The 26,379-nt window shown below is 44.7% G+C and overlaps 1 protein-coding gene across 2 annotated transcripts in view; it reads right to left on the bottom strand.

Moving 5' to 3' along the window:
* GNG12 (G protein subunit gamma 12) overlaps nucleotides 1-26,379 on the bottom strand; it is a 123,602-nt gene that overhangs the window by 59,024 nt on the left and 38,199 nt on the right. For both annotated transcript variants that reach the window (XR_005065956.1, XM_037042753.1), the window contains exon 2: nucleotides 15,202-15,251. The gene's annotated coding sequence lies outside the window, so the exon portion shown is untranslated. The remainder of the gene's footprint in view (nucleotides 1-15,201; nucleotides 15,252-26,379) is intronic.

Here is a 26,379-nt window from a genome sequence, read left to right as displayed (position 1 = left end):
TTAAGCTGCATAACCAGCATCAGCTCTGCGGTTGGCCTGGCCAGTGAGGAGTATGTTGGCAAAGGATTCCCACAGCCTTGTCCACATAATGCTGACAGATGGTTTCTCCGGGGTCCTGAGGCTCAGCTTCTGCCTCAGGGAATGGTCGAAGGAGCTGGGAAAGAATGCAAGGTGGTTGGTGGCGGAGTCTCCCTCTGGTTCTGCCCTCTCTCATCCTACCCCAAGCACATAGCAAATGCTCCATAAACAGTTGCTGACCAGTCAACAGAAGTGGCCGCTTTGCCACTTCCCCATCTTTCCTCTGAAAGCTGCACTGCTGACCTTTTCTCTGAGGTACCAGCAACTTTTCAAGCCTCCGTGTAAAACACAGATAATAAGGGGAGAAAGTCACACCCAGTGTAAGAACAGTTCCTGCGTATCTGGATAATTCATCACCAAAGATGTTCAGGCATGAGTTACACACACTTCAAAATCAATTCAACACACAGCGATGTTTTCATCTGTGAAAACCCTGTATTTGGCAAAGCAGGGACACCTGGTCCCTGAGACACAAGGGACCAGTGAGCTCTATGGACTCAGGACTGCCCACTGCTCCAGGGGTATTCCTAGGCAAGAACAGCTCAAGGGGGTGTGTCTGGTTAAGGGAACATCCTCAGTCGGGTATTCCAGGTCTGCCCCAGGCCAGCACCCCCCACACCTGCCTGGCCAAGCCTCGTCCCCAGTTTGTGTCACTCAGTTGGCTCAGGCCTTGCCTCCCCCTTCCAAGACTACCCTTGGGCCCCACAAAGATGCCAACTGTGCCAATCTTATTTCAAAAGGACAAAGTAAACTGGTCTGAAATTAAAGCATCTTCCTAAATACAGATATGTTTGCATATTTTCACAGTTCTTGTAAAAATAATGTATACATTTCTCCTAATCTAGTGGAGAAATCACTCACCCAAATCTTAACAAGGAGGTGAAGTGAGGCCTAAAATGTGGAGAGTTTTCAGTTCCGTTAATGCAGCTTGCTTTGTACGTGCTGTGGCTTGGTATTTATAAGCAAACCAGCTACTAAACGTTCTTGTTCTTTCTTGAACAAAACAGCCAGAACTTCTTACATATAAAAGTGTCTTCATGAAGCCATTTATCACAAGGGGGGGGGGGAGTGTTCTGCAAATTCTCATCTGTCAAGTGGAGATACTATTGGGCAAATAATGGCCACCATTATTTGGGTGCTGTGTGCCAGGCCTATGCTAGCATTGCATATGGATTATTTTACTTAATTCTCTCAAAAACACAGTGCAGCATTATCCTCATTTTATGGATGCAGAAATGGAGGCCTTAAGAGTAAGCAACTTGCTCACTCAAGGTCATGTAGATGTTTAGTGATGGATTTGAAGGTGGGGAGGCAGAGCTTCATGCCTGGCCTCTGGGCCATGCTGCGCCCACCACCAAAACCACTTTGCACACTATAAAGAACTAATGAGTTTTGTCAGACAATGATTTTTTTAAAGCAGGTATTTGTACATATTTTGTACAAATTCCTACTTCTCAAATTCCTATTTGATTTTAAAAAACTTGCTAGAGAATTGTGCTACTGTTTTCAGTTTTTTGAAGTTCTTTTTTTAAATTAGAAATCATCAAAACAGTCAAAGGCAAATAATGATAATAGCAACCATTTACTGAACATATACTGTATGACAGGCCACTATGATGAACGCACTATATAAAGCCTTCTTGTGAGGCAGTGGCCCTATCCCTGTTTAGCAGATGAGGAAACTGAGGCTCGGAGAAGTTGAACTGCTCAAAGCGTCTCAGGCAGGGAGGTCTGAGCTCTTACTCTTATCTGTCTGTCTATGTACAATGCCACCTCCCTACGGCAAAGTGTACGCAGATAGAAAGGGTGTTCAACCAGCTGTAAGCTATTTCACGTATCTAGATCTCGGACTGGCCAAATGGAAACCACTGTGTTCTTCCAGGGCGAGAGAGGGAGAGAGGTGGCAGGGCCAGGGGAGTTCAGTCCTGGCCTCTCTGCCTTAGTCTCCAACATCATCTGGGGCGTGAGGCTCATGCGAGGGGTCTGGGGGAGGGGAAAGGGGGAGATGCGAGTATGTCCTACTGTCTTTGTAAACAGCCAGTGAAAATAACAGGAGGAAACAAATCGGGTTCACATCTGGATACTTAACATGGAGTCTTGCCGGGGAAACCTGGGTTTACCTGAAGTGCACTCAATGCATTCTTAGGCCATTGTCCCCAAACTGACTCCAACTTTAGCTGAGAAAAGTGTCTTGCTAACGTGTCAGAGTTCATCTGGGAGGCTGCCTCTCCCAGGGGGTGGGGAACCTAAACACAGGGTGGCCTGCATGTTATGGGGTCTTCCACCACAGGGGCCCAACTTGCATATGACAAAGGAAGACGCCTTGGCAAGAGGCCAGGTTCACAATGCTGAGTCTAGAGAAGGCAGAAAATCTGCTGACCCCAAATGATGCCTCAGCATACAAAAAAGACTGCCAAAAAAGTTAGGGAGGTGTGTCTTTGGAGGTCAGTAGGGCACATTCTGCAAGGCTTGATTCTGCACAGTTCACAAACTCTTGACGGAGCCCTGATCAAAATGCCCCCATGAAGCAGAGCAAATCAGCTCTCAGATCAAGAGAAACTATGTCAGGGTCATCAGCATGCAAAATGGTGACTGAGCACAGTGTTCCCAAATACTAGCTTCCTCTTGGGCTTATAACAAGTATGCGTTGGTGAGAAGGAAGAGAAAACCTACCCAGAGACAAGGTCAAAGGTGTCCCTGTGGTCTTAGAGAGCAGGGTGTCAGTGAGTAGTGCCTGGTCAGCCGAGGTTCACCTACACACTCTGACCCCACTGACAGGAACCTTCCCAGGGTCCAGGCCTGGCTTCACAGCAACACTTTTCCAAAAAATTCCAAGTTATCTGCGATGCTTGGGAGGCAGCCCCCGCATGCCCCTGCCTGGACAGGTTGGAAGTACAGGATGAAGGACAGCTACCAGGGGTGCTGCCGAAGCTGCTTGTACTGGGTTGGGGATGAACAGTTGACATACTAAGATCCTAAAGTGGAAGTTTCCACAGTGGCATCAAGATTCAACAGAAGGGAAATTCCAAAGCAAGGGGCCAGACCATCCTGCGTAAACGTTGGCCAGCCGTCTCAAAGATCCATAAGCAGGACAAAAACAGGTTCAGGAGGGTGGGAAGTGACGGAGGACTCTGTGAGGCAGACTCCTCGGAAAGGCTTGATCCCCACCGCCCTGTCATGGGTGGGGTGGAGGGGTCAGCCTTTCATTTCAAGCTAGAGAAAGGGTTTCAAAGGAAACACCCAGAGTTTGGGGACTGGTATGTGACACCTGCCTGAGAAAACCAAATGTGACAGGGGGGCCAAAGTGGCCTGAGGTGGCAGAGTGGAAGGCCACACAGGGCAGAGTGACTGCTTGCTCCCCACCACCCCATGGGGATGGTGTAAAGGAATGTGAACTCTGGGCACCAGGAAAGCTGGCCTAGGTCTCTTTAAAACAGGTTCAGCCGAAGAGGGCTTCAGCCTGAGGGTGAGAGGACCCCAAAGAGAAAATCTGAACAGGAGCCAGAAGCTTCTGGCAGATGGAAGCAGCCAGCAGGAAAGGCCCTGCACAGGTCCTGGGGGATCCCAGATGGAAAGTTCCAGCGGGACTCCTCGGGAAAACCACAGAAGCAGCCGAGAGAGGAGAGAGTTCCTCACCTATCAGCCTGGCTCAGGGAACCCAGTGAACTTTAGCCAGGTAAGAACTTCCCTCTCTGGGCCTCACCTGGGGATGCCTGAAGCAGTGGGCAGCCCTCACTGGCCAAGGCACAGGAGAATCTTCTTTTGGAGTGAATGCTGACTGCTGTTCATAGAGCAAAGCGAGGATTTCCAATTGCCAAAGTGTGTGTGTGTGTGTGTGTGTGTGTGTGTGAGAGAGAGAGAGAGAGAGAGACAGAGACAGAGAGAGAGTGAGTTAAAGGGGCCTTAGGACCTTTTATTACCTAAGAGTAACAGGAAAGTCAGAGTACACCCACCAAACAAATCACTGCTAGTCGACTAACCATTCACTGAAGCTCCCTTCCCCAGCTTCTCCTTCTTACTGGTTAAAACAACAAAGGCCATGAGAGGATTAAACACTTGGCCAAGCAAACAGTTAATCCAGGGTGGAGAGGTCCTGGGACCCTACATCTCCCAGTTCGGCCTGACTTTTCTCCCACCACGTGCTGACCACACCCAGATTTGATGCTGCACCATCAATGTCTTTTCATAGCCAGAGAACTGAAGGCCTATGAGGTGTGAGAGAAAGAGACTTGCATTCAGAACACCAATGCTCAAGGCCAGGCTCTGTGTGACCTTGAGCATTCTCCGTGGCCCTGAACCTCAGGCCCCTCATCTGTCAAATGGAAATTCGGCATCAGCACACGGAAGCAGCAAAAGGCGGCCTATTATTTTAGATTACTTTTCACCTACTTTGCCATATTGTACAGGAAGAAAATGGGATAATTTGAAAATACTTTATATATCCCCTTTGAAGTAATATTTTTACAACTTTCAGGTAGTTATTTTTCTGGTGGCATTTAGCTTTGTTACTGAAACCAAGGCATTTTCAAGGACAGGGCTCGAACACAAGCAGGGGTTCTTTAGTAGCAGGGAACTGGAACTGACAAGGTCCACACAGGCTGGGTGGGCCTGAATGAACTAGTGCTACTGCTCCTTCCTTCTGTCTTCCTGTCACCAGAACGGGAGTGTCCACCTGCAGAAGGGACCCTGGCCCGCAATCAGTAATAGAAGAACAAAAAGTACGGACCCTTTTTTCTTAAGATACTATATTCCATAGATTTGCAGAATGCTGCACCCAGAAGAGACTCTGAAGACCACCGAAGCCTGCACAGGCCCACGCGGCGAGGAAACAGGCCTGGTCTGACGCGCCGGGAGGAACTTGTGTGGGACTGATTGAAAACACGTGCCGACTGTTTTTCAGAGAACTACACACTCTATTTCGCAACAATAAAGAGATAAATTGCATTAAAAAAAGTTTTAACAGGAAATGAGGAAAACGCACCCAGTTGCATAAACTTTAAAGGAACAGTGGGAGACAAAAATAAAGCTGCGTTTTAGGTATGTCCCACAAGTCACATTGTACAATGTACTAGTGACAGGTAACCTTTGCTAAGCATGACTGTGTGCCAGGCGTGAGGCCAAGGGCTTTACAGACATTACCTCATTTAGTCCCCCTAACAAGCATGACCAGGTATTACTATCCACTTGACAAATAAGGAAACTGTGGCTCAGAGAGGTTAGGCAACTTTCCCAGAGTCATACAGGTGGACAGGTAAAGTAGTACCTGGACTCAATCTCATGTCTGACATCTGACCCTGAACTCTCATTTTCCCACATGAGTGAATTTCAGCAGACAGTTGGGACCAAAGCAGGACAGGGACGTGGCTCCTGTTCATTCTTTCCTCTCAGGAGTCCTTGAGCTAGAAAACCACATATCAGAGTTTCAAACCCACTGCGTTGCATGATCTCAGCAGCCACTCCCAACTCTGGGATTCTACGGCACTATCACCCGGCAGTGGAAGGGTGGAGAGAGGCGGACCCACAATAGCTGACACGAAGAAGAGAAACTTAGAGTTTGTATCCCCTGTTTCCAGAGAGACAGCCGGAAGGAGTGGGTTCCAGCAGGTGAAACCGTAACAGATCCAAGGTTCACAGAATTATCGTTATGGGTATAAGTATATAGTTCAATCACGCACATAAAGCACTTAGCACCAAGTAAGCATTGGGTAAATGGCAACTACAAGTGTGAAAAGTTGACACATATGCCTAAAATCCCCAACATGTAATTTGATGCAACATACTCAGCCACTGACATCACTGTCTCTGCTCCGTAAGGAGCTAATGTTTATCATGGATGCTAAACTTTAGCGTTCAGCCAAGACAAAAAATGAACGCATAAGATTAACTTAAGCCAAATCTAAAACAATTCAAGTCTGAAGCAATGGCTCTTAACCAGTAGGGGACCATGGAATCCTATGAGAAAATGATAGAAAAATGAATACAAAAGAAGGAAGGAAGGAAGGGAGGGAGGGAGGAAAGGAGAGAGGGAAAAAGGAGGAGGAAAAAGCATACACAGTATTTTGCAAATAGCTGTTGAGGCCCATCCTGACCGCTGCAGGTCCCCTGAAGACCAGTCACTGTCTCCAGGTGAATAACCATCCAGTGCATCCTGAGCGTGTCACATGACGTCCCCAGGTCAAAAGCTACCTGCCCACTGGGCAGTCACCTTTCCTCGTCCTCTCCAAAGGCTCACTGCTGCTAGTCTTAATCAGAATACCAAACCTGGAGTGGGTAGTCAGTGTAATCTGATGCTGAATATAATTTTAAACCTTTCCAGATTAGTGGACCCCAAATTAAGAATTTCTAAGTCAGTAGACTGTGGTACCCAGAAATTTTATCCATCCTCCCTCCCTCCCTCCCTCCCTCCCTTTTTCTGGTACCAAACTCCTTCTTTTTAAAGAGGGGACCACGTTCCGTGTGACCCTCGTGGTATTCCCCTTCTCTCAGCAGACACATGAACAGAGCACGGCCTAACAGGGGCTGCTTTCTGTCTACTACCTACTTCTTCGAGGTTGATTCAGGCAAGAACATCTGCCCAGAGCCAATTAAGAATCTTCCTTGGCATTAATGTTAGAAGAAGAGCAGAGGAGGCACACTCTTTTCATTAGGATCCATGGCTGTGAGTGAGGACGGCAGAAATGCAGCGCGGGTGGCTACCTATGGCACTGTGCAGAGGGAGACCTGGCCCATGAATGGAGCGGGCAGCTAAGCAGAGCCGAAAGATGACGTGAGTGGAACACAATGGCCTGATGATCTCTTTTGAACCCCTGGACACAGCTATCTCTGCAGGTTGTGCTAGCATGGACATAGTCTTTTAAGTGAAGAAAACAATTTAAGGTTTCTGTGACTTGCAATAGAACAATTCTAACTAATAAGCCTGATCTAAACAAAAATACAGCTCAAAAGGAAATTTCCATTCACGGATAGTCCCTGGAGAATTCTCGGCTCCTGCCTGACAATGACCCCTTACTGGATTAAATTGTTTTCATCCTATGACATTTTTGGAAAAACTCTAGGCTGAACATAACCACCCTCTGCCCCGGACAGTTCATTCACCTTACCAATGCTGCCACCAACCAGGCACTACCTGTTGCAACAAATACTAACATTACCGACCAGAAGGAGAGTCCCAGACGTGGACAACAGTAGCCCTGGGTACAGTTTACTGCCACCAAACAGACACTCGGAGTCCACTACAGCGCTTCGTCCAACGAGCTTCTCAGACTGCGCTGGTCGTCCCGAAAGGGACTGCACCCTCCTGGTGTCACCAGTGCCCTAGACCCCTGGGGCTCAGAATGGGAGGAGCGAGACATCGGGAACAAGGAAAAGGGCCTCACAGGTCACAGGGTCAGTGCAAGTTCTGTGCCTAAAAAAGCCACACCACAGGCTGAGTCAGGGCACAGAATGATTGGGAATGGGGAGAAATAATAGTTACAGAGTACTTTCAGGAAGTTGTTTGTTATTTTTTTAGAACAGGGATGGCTAGCATATTTCAGCTCACGTGCCAAACCAAATGCCCAGGCTCAGCATCGAGAGCCATGGCAATCTGGGCAGTTCATCATGGGGGGCGGGTGGGGGTGAATGCATGTCTGTGTTGTCCAGCTGAAACCTCTGCACTTTATCCTTGGGTTACACCAGGCAGCAGAAACACGCAAAGCTGGACTAAGGGCCTTTCCGGGACTGCAACTCAGTGTCACATCGTTTGCTGAGGGCAGTCCTTGAAAGGATAGTCAGCGCCTTTGGCTATCACGGCTATCACAGCACGGTTTCCCCAGCAGGCCTGTGGCCTTCTTAAACATGACTGCCATTTTACTCCTGAGCTTGTCCCCAGGACTGGAAATTACTGGAAGCAAGAGCAGAACTAACAGTTCCCTACGGCCACAGGCAGAGGATAACATTGGAACAAACTGCAGCCTCACCTTACAACACCCAAACAGCCCAGGGGCCACACAAAAGCAACCCTCCTCCCTTTTTAAATCCAATTATAACCCAATAAAAGCTCAAAGCTCCCCCACCCCTCAAGGCTGGTGTATTTTCCACACCTTGCCCCTCTCCTTCCTCGGGTGAATAAAAACTTTATTCTCTACCCTTTCTTCTCTTTGTGAATTCTTTCACAGCCCACATCACCGACCACCCTAACATTATGGTGCCCTGTGCGGGGACATTCTTATCTCTCCCCCTCCTCCAGCCTCCTGGGACTTGCGACTAGGGGAACAGTGAGCAGCAGAGGCGTGGAGGAGCTCTGCAGACAGACTCCTCCTCGCCCACTGTCATGACCAGCAATTGTTAATGCCTTGAATCTCAGGAGGAAAACATCCTATAGAAAATGATAGCTTATTCCCTCGTCTCATTATTTTGCTGTCGATATCGTAAACCCCAAGCTATCTTCCTGCTGGTTTGGCGTGTTCTTGGGGCTCAGGGACGCGCCTGGCTCTAGAGACCTTCATGGTTCAGCCTGCTCTTAGGACCCAGGGACACCTGACTCTGTGGTAGATCCTCCATGTTCGGTCTGCCCTCAAGCTCAAGGACACTCAGCTCTGGCCACAGACCTCTAGGTCATTTGAGTTGGGAACACCCTTCTCAAACACTGCCCCCCAACCCCGCCCCCTGTTTGTTCTCATCCCTGAGGTATCCTCCCCTTTCAAAACGGGCAACACTCAATCAACACCCCCTAAAGGACTCCCCTTTGGGATGTAACTTGAAGGCTCTGCGACTTAACCAACCTCAAGCTCAAGCCCTTGTATTGCACCACGGCCTGGCCTCAATGCAAACTGAGGGGCCAGAAGTCTGGCCCATGACAGGATCTCTTAACTATAATGCTATCCTCCAACTTGACCTTTGCTGTTGCCATCTCAGTCCGCTCCTTAGGTTTGGTTCTCGAGAGGAGGAGACAAGATTTTCATCTTCAGCAGGGGATTCTGGGCTTCTTTCTCCTAACTGTGTCTCTTCGTCGGAACTTCCCTCACTGTACCACCCCTCCCCTCCCCATCTTGCCACAGAGTAACTGTTTTCCAGCTGAGCGGCACCCTAATCCTTTGAGACCACGCTCTTTAATCAATATTACCCAGGGGTGACGCCCTTCCTTACCTGCCTAACCCAAGCTCTGCATTCACCTCCCATCTGGAGGCAGGTGTGGCTCCACTGTGCCCACCTTGAGTAAAAACAAGGGTACAAAGAGGGAGGAAATCTCACCCCCAGCCCCGCTCCCAGACTGTAAAACACCCTACATTCTCCTCCTGGAGACCTGGGAGCTGCTAACTCCTGGACAAACTGGGCCGGCCCGTCCAATGCAGAGAAAAAAAGTAGCATTTTAAACTCAAGCCGCTTTTCTGCTGCTTCGCCTGAGGAAACAAAAGTCCTTCTAACAGAAGCTTGCTTTTCTTTCCCTGCCTTTTTGAAATGCAAACACCTGGTCTTCTTCAAGAACTCCTGTCTAGGCCATCTTTTCAAGTACAAATTTGGGGGAGATAATTCTTATCAAAAGGGGGAAAACCTTAGCCATATTTCAGCAGCTATTCCTTTCTAAATTGGCAAACTCTGATAAAAGTTATTGAATGCCTAGGTATTCTGAACTAACATGAAACACCGACACAGACTGCCAGGCCTGCTTTTGGCTTTTCCCTGCAGAGGGGCTGCGGCGGAGTGGATGGGAGCTGTGCTTGAGTGTCCGGTGCTTTGTCGAAGGTGCGTTTCTCGGAAACAAGAGCATGTTTGCCAGCAGAGGAAGCCACGTTTGTAACGGCCATCAGATGTGTCCCCAAGTCAATCTAGCGATTGCCAGCTGTTTACTTTTTGGTCATCATGGAAAATTAAGGTTTCTAAAAATTCAGTTCAAATTAAGTTGAAAAGAGATTGTTTAGTTTTAAGAATAGCAGGCATAAGGCATGGAGATGCAATTTTGAAGGACGGGGACTGAAAGTGAGTTATTCTAAAAATGGTTATTTCCAAAGGGATAAATAAGAAAGTTTGCAAAAGTTGCAGAAAGGTTTCTGAAGGTTGTGAAAGTTCTAAATTTGTGAAGAAAGAAACCTCAGGCTCCAGAACCGCTGTACTGCCACCTAATTTCTCCTTGGTGACATTCTTTGATGACTCTGGCAGTACCTGAAGTTGTTTGCATTACATTACACTTTTTGTTGCCCCCATAGGTGTGGGGAAACCTACCTGCCAGCTGGAGAATAAACCCTTTGTCAAGATGCGCTTCACCAATGCTGAGATAGAAGGTAAGGCTGCCCTCTGGACACGGAGTCGCCCTACACGATTATCTCCAGGTGACACCTGGGACGTGGGGCCCAATAAGTCAGGAACTGATCACCCCCTGACGTCTGAAGGAATCCATTCCTTCTCCTTTGCTTGGTGCTCCGGTCTTTGGTAAGGCCACCCTCAGGACAGGGGGTAAACACATCCACAGGTTAAACGAGCTTTCTCTCTCAAACATGCCTTCTCTCCCACTGTCCGTGTGGCTCTCTCAAATGAGCTTTCTAATGAGTCCCCTGTCTGAGTGGGGTAAATCCATTCTCACAGCACCTGGCTGATGCTCTCCTCATTGGTAATGTCACCTTCAGGCACAGGGTAAACACATCTATCTCTTTCTCTTTCCTGCTTGTGTGGACGATAATTCCCAGTCCTCCACCTGGAGCATTTGTTTTCTGTCACCAGGTTTTTGCACTTTCAGGGGACAAGGCAGCCCCGCCCAGGCTCTTCCCTGCTGCTACACACCTTGAAGCCCAGACTATTTCCACCACTCACCGACAGTCCTTAAAGCTTTTACTGGGAGTCTCAACAGGTCTTCTTGCTTAGCATTTAGGACCTTCCACCCTTTTTCCAGGCTTCTTAAATGTTTTCAAAAGCAAGTAAGAGAAATCCTATACTTTACAAAGCTTAGTAATTCAGATTATGTGTATGATCTTTCCCCGGTCAGTCTTCAGGTGTGTGGTCTTTTACCTGACATGCATTTGTCCCTGTGTTGCATGTTGTGCATTTTCTGCCTCCAGATGGCAGAAATAGAATGCAATATTTTATTGGCCTAAAAATATTAAGTACTTACATAAATTAAGCAGGATCCTATGATCTGGACAAGATATTTGATATTAAAACTGGCTTAAGTTTGATTAATGTCTTTTAGGGTTATTACCAAAAGAAAAGGTTTTATAAAAAAGTTTATGTTACAATCTTTTGGTTAAGAATATTTGACAACCTTCCCAAAGTTTAAATTTTAAAAAGTGAGAAATGACTTTGAGTTATTCCAATGGGCCCCTAGAATACCTCAAGGATGTACTCTCTCTCTTTATAAAAGCTTTCGAATAACTTAGACCTACTTGATATACTCAAAATCACATGGGAAGCTTTGCTAAAAAGAATAATAATAACTGTTTTTATTTGTATACATCTATTTTTATCGAAATAGATTTTCTAGAAATTTCAACCTGCCTCAGGGAAGAACTTGCAAAAATTCAAAATCAAGTTCAAATAGGAAATTCTCAGGGGTAACTGGTGTGCTGTCAATGACACTGGACAAGCCAAGAGTGATGTTCCCTGTGGGGACACCATACATTGGTGCTCTGGGTGTCTGCATCCCACACACTGGAAACGTACGAACTGTTTCCAATGCTCAGTGCACACTTCCTGTAAGTCCTGTACAGTGTTTTGAAACCTTGCATACTGTTAAGTTTTTATATGTATGTTAAAATGTGTGTTAAATCTAGAAATATGGGATTTATATTGTTCTTCTATGTCACTCCATGGTAATTACAACTTATCAAGAAATTGTTGTCTTGAAATATTACATTTTACAAAGAAGCAAAGTTCTTTATCAATTGTGTTTTAATCGAATCTACAACCATGTCGTTTTAAACTCGGTCATTTATAAACAGGAACTGTTTCATTCTAAAGCATTTGCAAATGTGTCTTTTGATGGGTCCATGAACAGGACTCTGACTCGCTCTAAATTACAGGTCTCTACGTAGGTCCTAGCTCTGAAGTAAATAGAGATTTACAGAACCCTCAGAACAACTGAATTCATGGAAAGACTGGCAAATAATCAAGACAAACAAAATCAGTTACATGGGACTAAATGAACCAAAGATTATTGTTATGACTTTGTTCAAAATATTGCTAATTTTAAATCTTTTTGTTTTCTAGATATAAAGAAACTTTTCCCCACTAGAACAATTTGTAAATTATACCTTCATAAGCAATATGGAAACATTTACATTTTTCTTCCTACCCAATCCCTCCAGAATTCAGCCACTTTTAACAAGTATTATTTTCGTGGCAGTATATTTATTTGCATAAACCCAGTAAGAGCCTGTTCTCTTTATAACAGCACCAGTTTCCAAAAGTGGCTTTATTAACCAAGGCTTGTCTGGGATGTCGTGATTGAGAGTCATGCCTGGACTCTGGATGTCACCAGAAAGATGTAAGGAACTAAGATGGACTTTTGAAGCCAATAAGCGCCCCTTGGAAAAAGGCCTGGTACCTTGCTTGGTCATGTGCTTCCCAGCAGTCTTCTCTCCAGCTAAAGAACAAAGGTTGCCTTCCTAAAAGATGGCAAGGCAGGAATCTCAAGACATTTGGGGACCTCAAAAACCTGAGGAACCCATTCAAACTAATAGGTATTTCAGGCAAAGCCAGATGGCAACTGTGCGGCTGGCTTTTTTTGCCTCGAGCGGCTAACTAAAGCTCAAGCTGAAGGTTCCTTGTAAAATTCCAGCAAAGCAGATTTGAAAGAGCCTATATAATCAATTACTATTCTGGTTGTCTTCATGCAAATAATCAAGCCAAATCAAAATCGGACTTAATGCAGTCTGTTTGATAAAATGAGGGTGATTTTAGGGAAAGAAACTGTGTTTCAATAGAAATCACAGAGTCCAATTGTAACCCACAAACTGACTGAATCCTGGTTTTTCTAGTTTCCTTCTAAGCTAATGTTTCTTTCATTTTTCCCCCTTTCATCCTTTACTGGGAATGACTGAAACGCACCAGTGCAGTGTCAGCTATTTAAGGCAGTGGCCCTGGGTAGGAAAACCCCAGGGCCAAATCATCAAGTCAGCAAGGTCTCAGTCTCCCCCTAACCTTCCTGCCCTCCTCTACAGTGTCTTCCCCCACTCCATCCTTCCTCAGGCCGCTGGGTGTACCCTGGTCTATTCCTGCACAGACCGCGCCTATTCTCTTTTTAGTACTGTTGATTGCCCTTCCACCTGCAACTCCTCCCACCAAATCAAAGCAGCTCACACTTCTATAAAACCTTGTACTTGGCATCAATAAGTTGTCAATGGTTCATAGAAGCTTAACCAAGTATTTTCTCTCTTAGGTGTGAGTATATTTTAACCAGGTAAGTATTGTACAGATGCAATGGGACAGAGGAATCTTCTTGTGAATCTCAAATAATTCTATGTAAAGCAGCTAGCACACAGCCAGCAGTCAATAGAACATAAACACTCTGTATGACTATTGTTGTTGTTGTTTATCCCCGCCCTCCCCCCCCCCCNCCCCCCCCCCCCCCCCCCCCCCCCAGGCAGCCTAGTCTTGCTAGAACAAAAGGAATAGTGGGAGGTGAGCAAGAGAGAATGGGGCCAGATAACGGATATAGAGAAGGCAGAGAGGAGTCTGGGCTGGCATTCTGGGTGATGTGGAGGTACTAACAGTTTTTGAGCAAATAAGTAACATCCTGAGAGAGAAACTTAAGGACACCTAGTGTGGCTGTGCTGTGTACAACAAAAGGAGTGTTGGAGAGTGGTATTGGGAGGACCACTTAGGAACCTAAAGAACTGATCTGGATGGCAGATGTTGAAGAGTAAGACTAGGATGCTGGGGCTTGTCAATCAAAATGGAATGAAAAGATGTGCTATGAGATGGGAGCATGATCTGAGTCCTCTCACTCTCCATGTGTTTTCATTTGATCACAGCTATTTCCATACGACTGTTAAACAATGCCTGGTAGACTGCAAAAATGGCCACAACTCTCTCCCTCTCTGTCTCCATGCTCCTTGTAGTGTAATTCTGCAGCCCCTCTCACCAAGAGGTAGAATCTGTACCTGTAACCTCCTGAATCTAGGCCGGTCATATAGCTTGCTTGAGCCAACAGAATGTGATGGAAGCAATGTTGTAACATGACAGTTCTGAGAATCGACCTCACAACACTTCTGTTCCCTCTCAGTACCCTGCCCAGCCCCCAAGTGAATAAACTCAGGGCAGCCTGCAGGAAGGTGAGACACACGCTTTAGTCATGGTCATCCCTCTGGCCAAGAGGCAGGTGACTTCCAGAAATAAAGCTGACCTGGCTCTGGAGCTGACTGCAGACACATGAAATGGTCCCACCTGATCCAGAATCACAGGGCTGAGCCCAGCCCAAATCAGCAACCCCCAGAATTGTGGGATGAAAAAACGACTGTTTCTTTTGAGTCAGTAAATCTTAGCTCAAATTTCTGGCTGTAAATTTGGGAATGGTTTGTTATGCAGCAACAGCTACCTGCTACACACTGCAAATACAGTATCGCCACGGTACCAGGAAGTGATGTCACACAAATGCCCCAGAAGCTTTTTCGGTTAAAAAGTATATTACTTTCCTAGCTCTAAAAGTAGTTTTCTACCTCCGCAGAACTATTATCTATAACAATTACATTCAGGTTCAAGGAGGGAAGAAAAATAGAGCAGTAAGAGAGCTAATATGTCATAGATGTGAGCCGACTTTCATTACAACGCACTGCAAGGGACGGTCTGCATACCTTGGCTGAAGTGACACTTCCTTGTTGTGGACACTGCTTGAAACATTAGCAGACCATCAACTGGGGCTTGGAAATAGCTTCAGTACAAAAAAAATTCCAGAGCCATTTTATTTTAATAGTGTTTGGCATATGATTATAGATCTGTTCTCCAACCATGTTCTTAGCAAAAGAACATGGATTGATCTTTTATTTTTTTAAGGCATGGAAACTTTTTAAATCATTTCAGAGAGGAAAAAAAAGTGGGAATAAATAGACCTCTAATCATAGTACTGGCAGAGATGCATCTAACTTAGAAGTATGAGTATCATTTCAAAAATAATGTCAAAGACTCACTTTGTTTTAAAAGTGAAAGAGAACTTACCAGTAAGACTTTATGTGGCTGTTTTCAGGTTTCCAGCGGGGGGAATGAATCTGAAATAGAATCGAACAAAACATTTCATAAGTAAATCACATTTGGAAAGGGTGTGCTTTTGAACCCAAATGACTGACATAATGTTAAGTGTTATTCTTTTAGTTAAAGATTAGCAAAGCTTTTTCTGGCTCCTGATGGAATAGGGAGAGTTTTTCGCCTACATGTTTCAACTTCCTGAATAGAGAGCATTCTCTCATCTACTTCAGGGAGTGCCGAAAGGCTGAGCCCAGTATAACTATAAATGGTAGTGTTTTCGTCCAAGCCCCTCCAAATCAGCGGAAGCCTCCCTAGTTGTTGTTCTGGCCTTGGCCCCTCAACCCCCTTCTGCTGGGACTGTGGCATGGCTCCCTTTGTGGAACCAATGAAAAAACGGCTGGTCCAGGGCCCGGTATAACTTGAATGGCAATCGGAGGAGGTGCGTACAAGGCTCTCCTGCAGCGGCTACCTATCGCAACTACAAATTTTTGTCTTACTGATAACGGTGAGCCCAAAGCAGTGCTGTTCAACAGAAATGTAACACAAGCCACATGTATGCCTTTCTGTTTTCTAGTAGCCACACTGAACAGGCAAAAGAAACAGACAAAATTAATTTCAATAATACATTTAATATAACCTAATTTATTCTAAATATTATTACTTCATCATAACCAATATAAAAGTCACTCATGAGACATTTCACTTTTTTTTCATGCTACATCTTTAAGGCCAGTACATCTCAACTCAGGCTCGTCACATGTCAAGCTGTCAGCGGTCACAGTGGCCAGTGACTTTCAACTACACCGGACCATAACGGCCTAGGGAATCTATTCTGGGCCTTCACTCTGGCAAGGTTCCAAAGTGAGTCAATTGCACTTGGACATTTTATTCATCTATTTTCCTGCTCCTAGGAATCGTTACTCCATTCGTGATATCATTTTAGTATAAATAACAATGAAATAATAGCAACTACTTATATAGCACTTAACTGCCTGCCCGGAACTATTCTTGGCATGTTCCTATGTTACCTCAATTAATCCTCACAATAACCTCATGAGGTGAGCATGGTGTCATCCCAGTCTGTAATGAGGAGATCAAGGCACAGAGAGGTTAAGTAACTCACTGTATATGTCAGACACAGACAGAGCTGGGGTTCTACTCTACAGAGTCTGGCCCCTGGAGCCCAAGTCCTTGGCCACTATGCTCTCAATTAAATCTGAATGGCACAAGATAAGGTAATTGCTTTCAGTTTTAATTACAACCTCCCAGTGATCGGGGTTGCTGCTATGCAGATGGAAGAGTGGATGTGCTAGCAAGTTAACTTAAAAAAATCGGGGGTAAGAACACAAAAACCACAGGCAGGCCTGGGGTCAAAGATGGCACGGGGTGCCTGTTTGGATGACCACGTTGGGGGGCAGGGGGAGGTAAATGTGGGGTCTCTGGAAAATCTTGAATTCAAAATTTTTCTGAGAGAAGGATTGGTCACTTTCATCTGATTCTCCAAGAGGTCTTCGAGATGGCCACCTCTTTCTCTCTGTTAACAGGAGTAAGCAGTAGTAGTAAGAGGAAGAATCAAGTAGAAAGGAATCAAGAAAACACACCCTTTCCACTTTATTAATCTGTGCTCCACAAAGAAATTGCATCTAGGGGAAAAAATCAGACCCACATTTGCAACTCCCCCATTCAAATCCTAGGAAAGGAGGCAGGTCAGTGACACCATCCACAGGCCCCAGGCTGAGGCCAGCGAGGAATGCTGCTGCCCAGTCTTGCATGCTGAGCATTGAACTTACTGAAGTTCTGTGCTTCCTCTAGGTTTTAGGACCAAGTCCAAGTTCCTTAGCCCAGTCTCCAAAGCTCCGGTGATCTCATGCCTGCCTCCCTCCCGGGGTGCGCTCTTCCAGGCATCTTGTGCTCTACCCCCCCAGACCCACTTACAGGCCCCCAGCACTCCACACTGTCTCACTCCACCATGGCTCTGCAGATTCTGTTCTTTCTATCAAACGTGTCCTTTCCCTACAATATCAGCCTATCTTCAAACTCAGTGCAAAAGTCACCTCCTCTGGGAAGCTTGTGTGAACTTCCTTGGCTGGCTTAGGGACAACTTCTCTGCAGTAATAGTAGCATTCATTCGATTCAACCAATAATTATGTACTACGACTACTGGTAATAACAAAGGCTGGTTTTTGTGGAGCTATGTGCCAGGCACTGTTCCCAATGCTTTGTGTCCTTTTTAAACCCTCTTGGTAACCACATGGGGGAGGTTCTTTAATTACCCCCCTTAGCAGGTAGGCAAACTGAGGCACAGACATTGTTAGCAGCCTAAGGTCACACAACTTCTAAGTTGTAGAGCCAGACTGTGAGCCCAGACAATCCGGTCCCAGAGCCTGCACTCAACGGCCACAGCACACCTGCCTCCCATTGCCTTTTACCCTCATGTTCACTGCACTTCCCGCTGTTACTGCAAATGGTTTCTGCATTTCCGTTTTTCATTTACTGGTCTTTCTGCCCACTTGTTTGCAGAATCTCTGAAAGTTGAGACTATGTCTAACTCATGTTAGTCTTTCCAGGACCTGGCAAGGTGTTCAGTACAGGCACACACAGGGAAATGCTGGGACAGCACTGGAAGGAGGGGGATAAGGCTATAAACTTGTGCCTGATGAAAGCCCACTGGATGAAGAGTCTCTGAATAGGTACTTTAAGAAAGCAAGCTTTAACGTCATCTTCTGCATCCAGCCAGTGCCTGTTCAGTACTAGAGGAAGCAAACACAGCTCAGAGCTTGGCCAACTTGATCATATCTCCAGCTACTATATCAGCTTCCTTTAACTTTGTACATGGACCAATGGATCTAAGTAATAACAGGCCTCCTGAAAGCCTTGCTGGCTATTATAAAGGAATGCTAGAAAGATACATTCCTTTAAAAAAATGCAAAAGTCAAAAAAAGGACACAGTATCCTGTTCCCTAAGGTTTTCTTGGTTTCAAATAACCCAATATGAGCATAGTTCAAATACTTTTTTTAAACAACATATTGAATATCTCCTTTTGCTGTCCAGCCATGACTTTGCCATTCACTCCACTGGAGTTCCACGCTATGCTTCTTTCCATTACTTTCGGAACGCCCCTTGGATGAATAGAAAGAGTGACCTTGGAGGACACGCTCTTCTTTCTCTAACAGTGGGAAAGACACAAGTTTCAAGATCTGGGGCATACACAGAGCACTAGGGAGAAAAAGAGCTCTCTCTAGCATACATACATCAGAGATTACATCAGGGCTGTGGACCAGCCTACCCACTGACAGCTAAATGCAATTAGCCAGGATGCCCACCCTTCCTACCACATCCAGAATGCAAAAGAAACCATCAATTTCCCATGTATATGGGTGTCAGCATCATCTCAGCTATTAGCAGCTAAATTATAAATCATATTTTGACTCTTGCTATCTCATCTCCTTTCACACTAAACTTTAATTCAGTTGTTATTGAGAGGTTTACTGAGGGCACATCTGTGTGCTGGGCAGAGTCGTAGGTGCTAGAGAGGCAGCAGTGAAGGAGGTAAACGAGGTTCCTGATGGAGAGGACCTCCTGTTGTAATGGGAGACCAAAAATGAGCTCACACAGAAGTAAGATAGAGAACTTCAAACCCTGATATATTTTACAAATGTTTCCATACAGGTGGAGAGTGAGGGACCTGCTTAAGTGTTTATGATGAGATTGGGCATGTCCAGGGTGGCATGGCTGTAGACATTAAGCATTTAATAACGTCTCTTTGGTAGCTGTATGGATGAGTCTGGAAGAGGCAACAGCGGATGAATGAATCAATGGTGACCAATTATGAGGCCATTCAGTCGCTCAGGTGAGATATGATGAGACTTGGTTCACCAGCAGAGATGGAGAGAAGTGGATGGATTCAGTATAGGTTCTGGAGGTAAAACAACCAGGACCTGCTGCTAAGCAGATGTGGAAGATGAGGGACAGGAAGGGGTCAAGAAAACACGTAGATTCCGGCTCAATGATGGCTTTTTGGGAGGAGCAACAGGTTGAGAGAGGAAAGAAAATAAAGAATTCTGATTTGCCCTTATTAACTTGGAGACATCTAAGCATATATATCAATACTGAAACATGTTGAACCGTGCTCTCAAGCTCAGTGACCACTAGCACACATGCAAATTTACCCATTTTCAGATTATAAGACGCACTCTGCCCTCGTCCCCAAATTTGGGAGGAATAATGGTTGTTAATGCTGCTGTTGAATTCTATTTACATTTACGTTGGTGATATGTTATTTATGTCATTAAATATTTTACCACATTTTTTGCTTCAAAATTTGTTTTCCTATTTTCCTCCTCTAAAACCTAGGTGCACCTTATGCTCAGAAAACATGGTCATTAAATACAATTAAAACGTCACTCCCCCAGGTGCACAAGCCACATTTGAAGAGATCAAGTAGAGACAGTAAGGGCTACTTTATTGAATGGGGATAGAATATTTCCATCACCGTAAAAAAGTCTACAAGTCTATTGGGCAGGACTTGTCCAAAACATAAATAACCCGCTAGACTCCTCTCGTTACCATAAAGTTGATTCCAATTATAAAATACAAAACCACAGCAGTCTCCCCTCATTTTCAGGGATACATTCCAAGACTTCCCGTGGATGTTTGAAATTGTGTACAGTACTGAACCCTATACACACTGCTTTTTTCCCTCTACACACATATACCTATGATAAAGTTTAATTTATCAATTTGGCATAGTAAAAAGTTAACAACAATGATAGAACAGTTATAATACATTGTGATAAAAGTTATGTGAATGTGGCCCCTCTCTCCCAAATAGCTTATTGTACTCAGCCTCCTCTTTCTTGTGATGTGAGATAAAATATCTATGCGATGAGATGAAGTGAGGTGAGGGAGACATTATTAAGTAAAATAAGAGTTACCTGAAGCACTGCAATATTGAGACCGTTGATCTGGGAACAGAGAGGGCTACCGAGTGACCAACGGGACTGGAGTGTACAACATGGACGTGTTGGACAAAAGGATGATTCATGACTCAAGTGGGACGGCGTGGGGCAGTGCAAAATTTCACCACACTATTCAGAATGGAGCACAATTTAAAACTTATGAATTGTTTATTTCTGGAGTTCTCCATTTAGTATCTTCAGACTGAAGTTGACCACAGGTAATAAAGTGTACAGAGTAAAACCGAGGATAAGGGACTACAGTGTAGCCCTGGGCAATCTTTAGCTCTGAATGGTGACTGGATTCCGATCTGTCTCAATGTTCTGGTTTCTAGCCACATTTTAATCCTCTAGAACATAACATAACATAGGCACTGGAGGAGAGTGGAGTGAAGACTAGGTTTATAGGCCTGGCTTCTACCTGTCTTCATTACCAGTGACTTCCAGGGAATCACTTAACTAAGGCGTGCCTCAAATTCCCCAACCACAGAACAGGAAGGGACCCTGAATGGACTATATTGAGAGGTACATTGGAGCTGTCTCCAGCTCTGGCGATACCTCCGCTGTTCTCTGGTCAGGTCCATTATGTTTTCACTTGCAAATTCTGACATGATGTCATTTCAAATGGCAAATGAGATATAAAAGGGCCTTTGAAACATACAAAAGACCCTACTGTAGACATAAAGGGTACATGTTCTGTGAAGGTGAGGCTAAGTTGAAAGAAATACACCCTGTGCCTTGAGTACTTCACAGAGACTTGTCTGTTTTTAGATGTTGGCAGGGACACTGACTTTATAAAGTCATGCTACATGTATGTGCTCCAGAATCGCAAGTCAAGTCTTGAGCCCCAAAGACAGCAGGAACCCAAATGGTGACATTCTCCCCAACAGTGCAAGGGCTTCTGTCCCAGGGAAGGGTACACCCTGAGGGGGCGAACTGGCCTACTTCACCCAAACGGAGCCGCCCCCTTATCTCTGCCCTGAGATCGGCTCCCGCCCGGAAGAGCTGGTCTGGGCTGTTCCCAGGGAGAAACTCTTCCACCCGTCACTGTCTTCAGTTCTCCAAGAGCTTCCAGAGACTTGAACTTTTGTTTTTAATTGAGGAGCTGGTGATATATGCCACCAACTAATGCCTCAACTAATCTGTAGAAAAGTTTGGGGTGAGGATGTAGGGGCACGGGGGTGGGGGGGGCAGGGCAGTAAACCTGATAATGTCAAAGCCAGTGAGAAATTACCAAACAAACCCCCACACGTGTATTTCTATTCTTGCCAGCACTTAAGAGAAAACACAAAAAAGTAAACAATAAATTGAAATATTACATATGACTTTTTTTTTTCTTTTGAAAGGGCAATGGCAGCTTTTTGTCTGTTTTGCAATGATAGCTTTAAATGGAGCTTCTCTGGAACTGACCCACATTCCCACCACACCTGGGTTACTATCCATTTTTGTCTGTCACCCCCCTCGACATGTGTTTTCACTTGACTGCGGCCATGGTTTACATGCTGTTGGGCATAACCTCGGTGAAGGCACCGATGGAGTGGACAGATGGGGGTTTGCAGGCTGCCTCCTCAGTTCACCAGCTGCAAGGTGTTGGACAACCGGCTTCTAAGCCTCGATTTCTGAAGTGTGAAACACCTTGTGCACGAGGGGGAAAATGGGCACAGTGCCACTGGGGAAACCTCCACAGAGGATGGCTAGTACTCTTTTCTTCCATTTTACTTCACATTTTAAATTTTTTGTGTGTTTTTACACATACTTGGAATGACTGCCAGAAGGATCCGACTCTAGTCCTCCATGGTGAACAATCTTAATTTGCCAAATGACGACCTCAATGCTGAATACTTAATTCACAGCCAATTTTTATTATTATAAGATTCTGTATCTTCATGCTTTGGTATTTTTATTCCTTTAGCTTATTTCCCCAGCATCCCTAAATCCTACAGTAGAATTAGGATTTTTTTTTTTTTTTGCTTTAAAGGGTCTTTTATTAACAAACAATAATGCCATTAAAAATAATGGAGAATTTCTGAAACCTTGACAGTTTACCCGTAAAATGGTATCCATAATGCTGTTTTGGTTTGCACTTCTAAGATAATTAGTGAGGAGAGACATTTTTTCCTGCTTATTAATGATTTGCCACCTTGAAAAATAAGTTTCTATTCTTTGCTTATTTATGTAGATCTTGATAAAATTTTGAATTTGAATGAGTTCTTGATAACCAAGAGTTAATACATGCACTTCCTACATAAACATTTCAGATTTTTATAATTTTAAGATAAGAGTCTTTTCATTTACACAACATTTTAATAAACAATAAGCAATGGCCATATTTTGTGTGAACCTCACCAGCTAGGATATCGCTTCTGGGCAAACTTTTGGCTTTTGATTGCTTTTTAATGTCCACTTGCGCCCACTTTGACTTTTACAGCGACCTTATGAGTGAGCCGGGGAGCCCGACGCGCCCCACTGCACAGCAGCCAAAGCTGCACCCCGGACAGGCCAGGTGCCTCAGGCAGGTCACCGAATCCTGAAATCGGTGAACTCTGAACTCAGTCTTCTGAACCAAAGGACTGCTCTTGAAAGGAAGCTTGCAAGGTAATAAAATAAAGAGATTTATTTTGTGCAAAATGCATTATTATTATTATCCAGAGCACTATTTCCACATTATTTTTCTATTAAAAAAAAACCTTATATAAAGCTCCAGAGAACTGTGCCTGCCGCACTGAAAGTGCTGAAGAAATGTTAGTATTATTTTAGCAAACCCACCAAAACAAGGGCTTATATAATGGGTCATCTTTGAGTCGTTTGTATAAAGCAGTTAATATAATTTAAATAAATGACCAAAATTGAGCGTTGCTTTTTTTTTTTTTTTAAACCCAGCACGAATGCCTCTTCTTCCCAGGTACGCCCTTTCTCTTTGGCTCAAGGAAGCCACCCCCACTCCTTGAATTTCTACAACTTTCACTACTTTCTACATTTTGTTACAGGTACTTCTGAATATGTTTCGCCTCTTCTACTGGTTGATAAGGTCCCAAGGGTCCATAACTTCTCTGTGTTTGTCTCTCCCACAGAGCCCAGCACCCTGCTCTGCACAGAAGTGGCACTCACTCCATGTTTTATGCACAGAAGGGGGAGGAATTTTGTATAGCTAAGAGACAACAGTAAAATTCAAAATAATTACACTCTGGTGAGAAATCAGAGCATCAAACATAGGTTGCACTAACTGTGTGCTTTTTGTTACACCACACCTTGACTTGGCAAGCATATGATCATGAGACAGCTCTCATACATCCTTAGCCCAGAAGTCTACATTAGTTAAACAATACTAAGTTACATTAAACAGAAGGTCCAAAAAGGTTTCCAGCTTTGGACAAATCTGTATAATTCTGTAGATATATCTGTTATGCTTTTCTTTGCAAATTCTCAGAGAACTCACTCCTCAAAAATTTACTGTGTGCAGATCACTTAGCTCAAAACTCCTGGTTCAGCATTTGGGAAAAACTCAGTTAAAAATATGGAACATCTGTTTCCTACTACCAGGAAAATTCACAGGAAACAATTAATGTTCAGTAAGGAGAAAGAAAAATAATCTGGATCAAATTATGAAGTGCTGCGTCCAACATTTACAATTCAGTCCTGGACAGCCTGTGTGTCGTCAGAGCTCCAGAACCGAGGCGAAGATTTCACTTTTTACTGAAACCTGTCAGAGCAGAAATGTTTTTTCCATGTATTTACAAATACACATAAAATCGTATGTCCCCACCCTACATAACATTCTCAGGTCCTACTGCTCTTTACGTAACCCGTGGCAGTTTGGGTTCGTTACTGGGTGTGCGCTCTCCTACACACTCAGTCAGTGACTTACCGGGCAAATGAAGACCCAACTAAATGGGAGTGTGGTCCCTGGGTGGAGAAGATGTGGTTCTTCTGAGAAAGTTCCACAGTGGCTTCTGTTTCCCAAGCAGAATAGGGAGGACAAGGGCTGCCAAGGCCACAGCAAGGCTAAAGCAAATTGTAGGCGAAGACTGTTTGTTCGCTGGGGGTTCTCCCACCCACCATCTTGCTCCTTCTAGGTCTCTCTCTACCTACTATGTCCCTAGCAATGTGGAAGGTACTGGGGGTACAACAGAGAGCAGAATATAGACCCTCTCCTCAAGGAACCTACAACAAGTCATGCAGACAACTGATCAGGCAATTACAGCTCCCATGGCACATAATTTAATGGCAGTATATAAAAAGAGCTCTGAGGACACTCAGGAGAGGTGCCTACACCAGGCTGAGATGATCACGAAAGGCTTCCAGGGGAAAGTGGTATGGAAGCTAATGTGTGAAGAATGACCAGGGTTAGCCAGAAGATGAGAGGAGGGAGGTGTGAGCAAAGAAGAAAGGACAGCTTGTGCAAATGTGCAAGGGGAAGCACGTACTGTGCTCACAGGCGGCTGCAAATAGCTTAGTGCCCTGCAGTAAAGGAGTTTCAGATCCGAGAGAGGCCTTACAGCCTAAGGGGCAAACCCAAAGCGGGTGCCTATAATGAGAACCTAAGGGCCAGTGGAAACAACCCAGCAGCTCCAGCACCTTCACATCAGAAAGAGCTGGCACTGACTCATCTGGACCAAACAGCCAGACCCCTTTTGAGATGACAGGCCTCTGGAGGGCAAAAGACAGACTGTCCATCGGAGATGGTGCTGGTCCCCCAGTTCCAAACCAACAGCCCCTATCCAACCCCATGGACAGGAATAGTGAGCAGGCCCTATCACAACCCCCAGAGGAAGACAGAACGACCTCCACTTTTCAGTTAAGTTGCTGGTTTTAGAAGAAATATTTATTGATATTCCTTTCTGGTCACTTACACTACTTCTGACTAGAGAAACCAACCTGTGTTGGTGTGGCTGGGGCGTTCCAGTTTTAGCGCCAAAGCTCCCACGTCTCAGGAATCCCCTCGGTGCTGTACAGACCAAGACGGCTAATGAGGTACATGAACTGGACAATAAGGTTTATGCCCCAGGTTTTTATATTGGATCTGGTGCAAAGTTAAATGTGATCTAACCCCACAGAAGTTAACCTGGACCCGTTGCGCTATGGGGCCCTCTGAGATATCCTGGGAGCTTTCCTGGGGACCCTATATCATTTTCAATAATTCATAACAAATAATATTTGCAAAGCACAAAGACTAGCTTAGTTAGGGCCTAGTGATCACCAGCTGTCATGCTGAAGGTAATCACTTACTTAATGCTCATAGAAAATGGTAATTAGCCAAAAGATTGAATTTTTCTTGTTGTTAACTAAGAATTAACCAGATAATTCTTTCAACTTTTACTATAGAAAAAGTTAACAAGTATTTCTATTTTTCCTAACAACTTAGTCTGCTTACTGCAGTAATGAGTAGTAAACATAGTATCATATACCTTTGTTAACAATGGATCTTCAGTGCCTCACTCATTGCAATGGCTTATACTCTTACTGTTGAGACTGTTAAGAATGTTTAGAAGTGCTTCTCAGATAAGATCTAATTCAAGGAGTTCATCATCACCAAGCCCTTATTATATGAAATGTTAAAGGGACTTATCTAAGAAAAAGAAGATAAAAAATATGAACAGTGAAAGGACAGCAAATTCACAGTTATTAACAACCACACCTAAAACAAAAGCAAACCAAGAAGACAGCTAGATCAGGAGCAGAACCATAGAAATGAAGAACACATGGAGGGTTAGCAACAGGGGAGTGGGAGGAGGAGAAAGGGGGAGAAGATACAGAAAATAAGTAGCATAGATGGTAGGTAAAAAATAGCGGGGGGGGGGGAGGGCAAGAATAGTAGGGAAAATATAGAATCTAAAGAACTTGAGACACGTGGTCATAAACTAAAGGGGGGATGGTGGGGGAGGGGTGTGCAGGGTGGAGGGGAATGAAGTGGAGGAATAGAACAACTGTAATGGTATAATCAATAAAATACATTTTTAAAAAAAAAGACAAAGAAAAACAATACAACACAGTTTACAATAAAATCAGCCAGAGTAAGATATTGCTTTATGGCTATATTTGACAGGCGGAAAGTAGTTGGTAAACCTTTACTGAATGAAAGTGAAAAACTGAGCCATGTTAGAACTACAGAAAAAAACTACCAGGGATTATGGGCGAGAGGTTGGCAATAACTGAGCTTTTGCTGCAGTGCTGGTGATGCAGGAGGCTGCTGCACAC

This window comes from Sturnira hondurensis, unplaced genomic scaffold (genome assembly GCF_014824575.4).
Source record: "Sturnira hondurensis isolate 20B ecotype Veracruz unplaced genomic scaffold, ASM1482457v3 Scaffold0000648, whole genome shotgun sequence".
Taxonomy (NCBI): domain Eukaryota; kingdom Metazoa; phylum Chordata; class Mammalia; order Chiroptera; family Phyllostomidae; genus Sturnira; species Sturnira hondurensis.
The sequence above is the reverse complement of the archived record's forward strand: the minus strand, read 5'-3'. Positions and strand labels throughout refer to the sequence as shown.